Consider the following 9494-nt stretch of genomic DNA (forward strand, 5'->3'; position numbering starts at 1 on the left):
GCTGTTTATTAAAAGGCTGTTTCAAAAAAAAAAAAAAAAAAAAGATCCCACAGCTGATGAACATAGGTATGGCTGGGATTTGAAGGTGGACATCTGGGCTCCCTGGCCGGGCTCTCTGGACACCATGCTGTGTGTATCGCTTTGCAATCTCACTCCCCAGTTGGAAGGAGGGAGGGTAGTTTCCGAAGACAAACCAGCCACACTCAGCCATAAAAAAGAATGAAATGATGTCCTTTGCAGCATCATAGAGGGAGCTAGAGATGATCGTACTAAGTGAAAGAAGCCAGAGAAAGAAAACATCGTATGATATTGCTTAGATGTGAAATAAAAAAGATGATGTAAATGAACTGAGTTAAGAAGCAGAAATAGACCCCCAGACATAGAAAACGAACTTATGGTTACCAAAGGGGTAAGGGGGGCGAGGGCTAAATTAGGAGTTTGAGATGAACATATATGCACCACTATGTAAAACATAACCAATAAGGACCTATGAGGAACTATACAGGGAACTATACTTAATATTTTGTAATAATCTGTTAAGGTAAAATAATCTGGAAAAAATATATATAAAACTGAATCATCAAGCTGTATACCTGAAACTAATAAAACATTGTAAATTAACTATACTTCAAAAACAAACAAACAGGAGTTCCCATCGTGATGCAGCGGAAACGAATCCGACCAGGAACCAGGAAGTTGTGGGTTCGATCCCTGGCCTCCCTCAGTGGGTTAAGGATCTGGCATTGCCGTGAGCTGTGGTGTAGGTCGTAGACGTGGCTCCCATCTGGTGTTACTGTGGCTGTGGTGTAGGCAGGCGGCTGTAGCTCTGATTAGACCCCTAGCCTGGGAATCTGCATACGCCACGGGCGTGGCCCTAAAAAGCAAAAAAACAAAAACACAAACAAACAAACAAATCACATACCAGCCAGAGACTCTGTCCTGCAGTGTCTTGCAGTGGGGAGAAGGGCTGGGCAGGGAGACAGACCTGCTGGGCCCATCTGCCAGTCACCCCAGTTTCTGGGAGCAGAGAGGTGCACGGTCCTCTTGCTACAAATCAAACTCTGATTTTTTACTCCTGCTTCTCTGCAGGGCTGGGGAAATGGGCATATGCATTAAAAAAAAAAAAAAAAAAAAGCAACCCTTAAGCACTATTTGTAAAGATAGAAGTTATTTGAGGGTGAGAATTCAATGTGCAGGTGTTGGTGCTGACAGAATTTGAGGGGTGGATTTGGGTGCAGAAAGAAGCACTGCTAAATATTTTCAGTGTGTTTGTCTCCAGCAGATTTATGTCAGTGCTTAATGCTGGAGCTCACGCTGAGGAGATCTGGGCTGGACCAAGTGGGTGGAAGGGGCTCGGAGTTCCTAAGCTGAGAATGATTCAGGAGGTCAGGGCTGGGTTCTAGCCTCAGGAATGGTTATGGGGCTGGGCTCCTCCTTCCCATTGTGTAGTTGACCTCAATCCTTGCATCCAGCTGTTGTTACACCCCATGGGAGCCGAAACTGCAGGGCCCCAGCCCACTTCTGTAAATAAGGGTGTACCTTATTGAGGGCAGATTTGGGATTCTAAGTCACAGGATTTCACCCAGTGTCTCCTCCTTACTAATTTTTAGACTGGATTTTTTTTTTTTTTTTTTTTGGCCATGCCTGCACCATATGGAAGTTCCCAGGCCAGGGATCAAACCTGCACCACAGCAGTAACCTCAGCCATTCAGCAGTGACAATGCCGGATCCTTAACCTGCTAAGCCACAAGGGAACTCTTAGTCTGGATTTTATCTTAGCTTTTTAGTAAATAAATCCATGCCCTTTGTATATACCTAAATCTGTAATTTTTCATTAATTTTATTGTCATGTTCTATAATGCTTTCCCGGATGGCAGTTAAAATGGCACATTCAACCTTTATTGAATTTTTGGCTCTTGTTCCTGTTTCTTTTCCAACTCTTCAAAAATATATATAGATATATGAGTCCTTGAAAGGTCTTTGTATCTCTGCTGCTAGGCTTGGAAAATTTTATAATGGCCAGTCTGTCTCATTACATTGAGACTTTAAAAAGTAAATCTAAGCCAAGATGTGTTAAAAAATACTCCATTTGGAGTTCTTGTTGTGGCACAGTGGAAACGAATCCAACTAGTATCCATGAGGATACGGGTTTGATCCCTGGCCCCCCTCAGTGGTTCAGGGATCTGGTGTTGCTGTGAACTGTGGTGTAGGTCACAGACATGGCTCGGATCCCATGTTGCTGTGGCTGCGGTGTAAGCCAGCAGCTGTAGATCCAATTTGACTCCTAGCCTTGGAACTTCCATATGCTGCAGGTAGGGCCCTAAAAAAGCAAAAAACAAAACCCCCAAAACAAAAACAAAACAAAACAAAACTCCATCCATAAGATGAACCAAAAACCCAATCATGTAGCTGTTAAGAAGTCAAGAGCCATAGCAAGGATGCAGTTTCTCTTGGAAGAGATGCCAGAACAAGCTCTGCTGGCCCCACATTCTGCGAACTGATGGGCTTTCTTTTCTTTCTTTCTTCTTTTGGCTCAGCCAGAGTTGCAGCGTAAGCTGCAGCTGCAGCAATGCCAGATCCCTAACCCACTGTGCTGGGTTAGCACCTGCGTCCCAGTGCTCCCAAGACACTACCAATCACCTTGTGCCACAGTGGGAACTCCCTGATGGGCTTTCTAAGGGGACTTGGCACCCTTTGTCTCCTTTCAGAACAGCTGTTGTTCTGGGACAGACAAGAGGGAATATTGCTCTTGGCAGATTACAAATGCCAGGGACTTGTTTCACTTTTGAATAAAGTCCTAGATTCATGGTTTTCTGATGGCGAAAAAGCAAGATTGCTCCTGAAGTTTTCTTTTTCTCGCCTTTTCTAGGGCCACTTCCCACGGCATATGGAGATTCCCAGGCTAGGGGTCGAATCAGAGCTGTAGCCACCGGCCTACACCACAGCACAGGATCCGAGCCGCATCTATGACTTACACCACAGCTCACAGCAACGCTGGATCCTTAACCCACTGAGCAAGGCCAGGGATCAAACCCGAAACCTCATAGTTCCTAGTTGGATTCATTAACCACTGCGCCAAGACAGGAACTCTGCTCCTGAGGTTTTCTAACACAGCAGTTGGGCACAATAACCATCAACTACTCAGCATTTTTGGTGCCATCATGGAGTAATATTTGGTGTTTGGTTTACGTATTTGACTTATTGCCTCTTTTTTTGGTATGCATTTTCTCATTAGTTTGATTAATTTTTTTATAAGCTGTTTTGGATAAATAAATTCTCCCCACCTCCATTTTGATATTTCCTCAACGACTTTTGCGAAAATGAATCAAATTCAGCACTTAGTTGAATGATTTTAGTAGAATTTCTATTATTTGAAAAATGCTGATTTTCAGTGTAGTCTTTAAAGGGTACATCTCTGTTACTTAAAGATATAATAATTGAAATGGGCTTTCTGCTGTAGCATAGTGGGTTAAGACAGACTACAGGGAGATCCTGTTTTGGCTTGGCGGAAATGAATCGACTAGTATCCCTGAGGATCCCTGGCCTTGCTCAGTGGGTTGGGGATCCGGCATTGCTGTGAACTGTGGTGTAGGTTGCAGATATGTCTTGGATCTCATGTCTCTGGCTGTGGCATAGGCTGGAAGCTGTAGCTCTGATTAGACCCCTAGCCTGGGAACTTCCATGTGCCATGGGTGCAGCCCTAAAAAAAAAAAAAAAAAAAAAAAGAATCCAACTGCAGTGGCTTGGTTTGCAGCAGAGGTGTGGGTTCAATCCCCAGCCTGGTGCAGTGGGTTAAAGGATCCAGCATTGCCACAGCTGCAACTTAGATTGCAGTTGCAACTTGGATTCAATCCCTGGCCAGGAACTTCCATATGCCTTGGGTGCAGCCATAAAAACATGTATGTATATATAATATATCATAAAAAATCATATATTGAAATAATTTTTTGAGTTAGCACTATGCAATAATAGCAAAAATATTTATCCTAATCTGTTTCCAAGCGATTGGTCTAGTCAGTGTATTCTTTTTTTTTTTTTTTTGTCTTTTTGCCATTTCTAGGACCGCTCCCACGGCACACGGAGGTTCCCAGGCTAGGGGTCGAATCGGAGCTGTAGCCACCGGCCTATGCCAGAGCCACAGCAACTCAGGATCCGAGCCGCGTCTGTGACCTACACCACAGCTCACGGCAATGCCAGATCCTTAACCCACTGAGCAAAGCCAGGGATCGAACCTGCCGCCTCATGGTTCCTGTCGGATTCGTTAACCACTGAGCCATGAAGGGAACTCCTGGAAGGTTTTGATAATATTCATCCAGCCTGAAAACCTGTTTGATATAGATGATGTTTGTCTTGTTGAGAGCAGCATATGAACAAAATGATGTGTGGAATCTGTACCCGTTATCAATTTTTTGGCCTCTCAGCTCTGAATTCATCTTTCATAGCTGCTTCATGAAGTGGATCCGGGCCCTTGAAATATTTTTCCTTTGCCAACTGGCATGATGTTAAGTTTTGTCAGTTCGGGGCTCTGGCGGGACACTGCAGGAGACAGGGCTTTTCCTCCATGGTTCCCGTGTCCTGTTTGGGGAGGTCCTTCTGTGCAGAGGGCTTTTCTGGCTGCAGACTGGGCAGCACACACAGACACTCCAGTGCTTGGTTCTTCAGCACCCATGGCTTCTTCTGGGTGTGACTCCCACAGCTTCCTCAGACCCCAACTCCTGCAGCACAGGCAGCTTCTTTCGCATCCAGCTTTTGGGGCACACAGGGCTCGTCCAGTGCCCAGCTCTTGTAGTCAAGTACAGCAATCAATTTTGTGTCATCTTGGCTGAGCCATGGTGCTCAGATATGTGGTTAACATTATTCTGGATGTTTCCGTGAACAAAAATTTTTTTGTTTTTGGCCATGCCTATGGCAAGTGGACGTTCCTGGGCCAGGGATAGAACCCTCACCATAGCAGTGACAATGCTTGATCCCTAACCTGCTGACCCACTAGGAATAATTCAAAGTATTAGAGAAGCATCTCTTCTGTCCTTTACTCATTTTGTTTGATTTCCTATGAATGTAATTGGGATAACAATTTGGAAGAAAACAAACTCTTTTTTTAAACTTTAAAATATAGTTGATTTACAATGTTCTGCCAATTTCTGCTGTATAGCAACGTGACATATATACATTCCTTTGCTCATATGTCTTCCATCATGGTCTGTCTATCCCAAGAGACTGTCTGTAGTGCCCTGTGCTATACAGTGGGACCTTGTTTTCTATCTCTTCTAAATGGAATAGTTTGCATCCACTAACCCCAAACTCCCGGGCCATCCCACTCCCCCCTCCTCCCCCTTGGCAACCCCAAGTCCATAACAAACTATCTTTTATTAAACAATGTGGAATGAGATTCCTGTTCATTCTAACACACTGTGATGGAAGATCATGGTACATATTGAAGTTAACAAATTTATTCAACCTAAGATGCTGTATGCTTTGTGGATCATATGAATTGTGCTTTCCTGTCCCGTTCCTTTCATCTTCCCTCTGCTTTTTCATTTCCTGTTGATGTGTGTCCCAGTGTTTAATGGCCTTTATCTCTTTTATGGTCACTTCAATCATCTAAATCTGTTGGGCTCTTTTGGTGCTTTTTTTAAACCCTCATAATTTTGACCATCAGAGTTTTGGGTTTCGTGTTGACAGTTTAAAGCTTCCATCAGTCTTTTCTTTGCAGCATATGTGTTTGACTTGCTGTGGGACACTTCCTAGTGTATTTTCATTATGATGTGGATAAATAACTGAAAAAAAACCCCCACAAAATTAATCCCAGATTAGGACTTACATAAGAGACATTCAGCTGCATAAAAGATGTCACTATATTATACTGAATCACACAGCTCTTTAATTAAATTATTTATGCTACATGCCTTAAGTTATTGGCAAACATGTAGGAGCTTGTCTCTGGAGTGCTTGTTTCTTCAGCTGATTTTGCTGCGTTGGTGGAAGTTGTGCTATTTCATTGGACAAGATGTTTCAGATTTGCTAACTTGGTAGCCAATACGCTGGATGAATAAAACATGCAATTTCACGTAAATATTTATTCATGAGCTGTAGCCTTTTGCTACAGGTGTGGGTCTTTCAAACACAAGACACACGATAAGTTTTATTTTCTTGACCCTCCTAAAAAGTTCTGTGGGAGTTCCTATTGTGGCTCAGCGGTAATGAACCTGACTAGTATCCCATGAGGACTCGGGTTCGATCCCTGGCTTCACTCAGTGGGTTAAGGATCTGGCATTGCCATGAACTGCGGTGTAGGTCGCAGAAGCAGCTCAGATCTGGCATTGCTGTGGCTGTGGCGGAGGCCAGCAGCGGTAGCTCCGATTAGACCCCTAGCCTGGGAACCTCCATATGCTGCACTTGTGGCCCTAAAAAGACACACTCACACACACACAGACACAGGTAAAAAAAAAGTTCTATGGTATGTTTATAAATGTATATGCCTCATTATTGATTATATTCCTGACACAAGAGAACTTCTGTTTAACTAAGTGCCAAAGAGAATGGAATAATTTTGCTTACAATTTTATTCTTCTGCTGATTGGAAGAATTTTCACGGACTAGATTCTGGCTTCTATATTCCTTTTTCTCTTCTTTCTTTTATTTTGAGCTCCAGAATTTAATTTTATTTCAAGTTACACTGTATTAGACAATATTTTGAAGAATTAATATTTAAAAGCTTTTATTGGGAGTTCCCGTCGTGGCGCAGCAGAAAGGAATCCAACTAGGAACCATGAGGTTGTGGGTTCGATCCCTGGCTTCACTCAGTGGGTTAAGGATCCAGCATTGCTGTGAGATGTGGTGTAGGTTGCAGACACGGTTTGGATCCCGCGTTGCTGTGGCTGTGGCATAGGCCAGCAGCTACAGCTCCGATTCGACCCCTAGCCTGGGGACCTCCATATGCCACAGGTGTGGCCCTAGAAAGACAAAAAACAAAACAAAACAAAAATGTTTTTATTTAAATTATCCATTAAAACCGGATGAGAAAATTCTTCCATTAATCCCTTATTACCCTATGCCCTTTTGTGGCCTCATCAATCATGTTTGTTTCCCTCAGATAACTTTATGAATGAAATAGTTGTTTATTTCTTTTTAGGGTCAGCCTATGCCACAGCCACAGCAACACCATATCCAAGCCCCTTCTGTGACCTATGTGGCAACACTGGATCCTTAACCCACTGAGTGAGGCCAGGATCAAACCCTCATCCTTATGGATACTTGCTGGGTTCTTCACCCACTGAACCACAACAGGAACTCCTGAAATCATTTTTATACTTTGCCAATTAAATACTGCCTATCTTACAAAAGGGCTCACAGTTTCTCAGTTGTTAAAATGCATTAAAATATTAGAGCTAAAATAGACGTCTTTAAAAGAAAAAGATATGAAAAATTAAGAGAGATGAGAAAAATTTAGAGGAAGGAGTTAATTCAATTATCTCCTAAATTTACTGGGGTGGATGTTATAGACTTTCTCCAACCTTTTGGGGTTCAGGGAAGCAATTCATAATTACATATCTAAGGATATGTCTTTTCTTTGAGACTACTGGAACGTTATCCCAGAAAACACTTGCTAAAGAAACAAGAAAAATTATTAGAAAGAGAGAACACTGTGTGGTCTAATCTTTTGTGTTTCTTTTGCTCACTTTGTGTATTCACAAGCCCGGTTTCACTCTTCTTCTGTACCTCACATGTTCTAGAGGCATAGCTTAGAGTAAGAAGAGTGAAAATAAGTGAATGAGCATAATAAACACCAATTGAGCAATTTAAAAAAGGGGGCTCCCTACATTTCAAACTTTATTTCTCCTACAATGTCCACATAGTCCCTGAGTTGGGTCCTGTCGAGCAGTTTGATATCATCACGTCACCTCTGGCCTCGCACTGCCTTTCATGATGCTGGATGCATTGACACAGTGGGTGGTAGGGGTGTCATCAGCCCTCTGTACCTTTAAGTTCTGCCTTTGTGAACTCAACCAACTTCAGATTGAAAATATTTGAAAAAAAATCCCAGAAAGTTCAAAAAAGCAAAATTTAAATTTGCCACATGCCAGCAACTATTTATTTTTTACCTTTTTGGGGGCATGCAGAAGTTCCGGGGCCAGGGATCACACCCAAGCCACAGCAGTGACCATGCTGGATCCTTAGCCCACCAGGGAATTCCTCTCTTCCCCTTTTTATGAGGATGTCATGTCAGCCATATCAGGTTGGAGTCCCAGCCTTATGATCTCACTTAACCTTCATAAAGGCTCTGTCTCCAGACACACTGGGGGTTAGGGCTTCAACACATGAATTTTTGGGGGACACAATTCTGTCCATAGTGAGCCTGCTGAGCTCTTCTGTGCAGACTCTAAGATTTCATCTGCTTCCGTGCTCAGTGAGGTCATGGCAGAATTCAGTGATTATGGCTGCAGTGCTGAGGCTCCTGTTTGCTGACTGCTTGTCAGCCAGGGGACAATCTATGTTCCTAGAGGCAATTCCCAGGTCCTTTCCATGTGGCCTCCTCCATCCTCAAGCCAGCAACAGTGTCTCAAATCTTCTTTGTCTTTCAAATCTCTGCTTGTGCCCACTTGAATTCTTCTTCCCTTTTGATTAACTCAAGGTTAACTAACTAGTGACCTTAACCACCTGTACACTATTCCTTTTGCTATATAAAGTAACATAATCATGGGCAGGATATCTGTTATGGACTCAATGTGCCCTTCCCAAAATTTACATGTTGGGAGTTCCTGTCGTGGTGCAGAGGTTAATGAATCCGACGAGGAACCATGAGGTTTCAGGTTCGATCCCGGGCCTTTCTCAGTGGGTTAAGGATCTGGTGTTGCCGTGAGCTGTGGTGTGGGTGGCAGACGTGGCTTGGATCCCATGTTGCTGTGGCTCTGGTGTAGGCTGGTGGCTACAGCTCCGATTCGACCCCTAGCCTGGGAACCTCCATATGCCACGGGAACAGCTCAAGAAAAGGCAAAAAGACAAAAACAAACGAAAATTTATATGTTGAAGCTCAACTCCACGGTGTGATGGTCTTTGGAGGTTGGGTCTATGGGAGGTAATTAGGTTTAGATGAGGTCATGAGTGTGGGTCCTGCTCCAATAGCATTAACGTCCTTGTAAGGAGAGACACCCGTGAGCTCATCCTCTGCCCATCAGCTGAGGACGCAGTGAGAAGGCAGCCGTCTGCAAGCCAGGAAGAGAGCCCTCCCTGGGAGCTGCATCTGCCTCACCTTGACCTGGAGTTAGCTTCCAGATGGTGAGAAAGAAATATCTGCTGTCTCAGTCACCCCGTCTGGCATTTTGTGGTGGCAGACCGCTTTCCCTCGTGTTCACAGTCTGGGCTTTCAGGCATTGTCTCTTGAGAGAATGTCTTCAAATTCTCTCTGTGCAGCCAACAGCGTGCATCTATCTATTTAAACAGAAGGTAAATGTGGCTGTAGGCATTTTGAGGACAAGGGGAATGGAAAGTTGAGT

The sequence above is a fragment of the Phacochoerus africanus genome, chromosome 6 (genome assembly GCF_016906955.1).
Source record: "Phacochoerus africanus isolate WHEZ1 chromosome 6, ROS_Pafr_v1, whole genome shotgun sequence".
Lineage (NCBI taxonomy): Eukaryota > Metazoa > Chordata > Mammalia > Artiodactyla > Suidae > Phacochoerus > Phacochoerus africanus.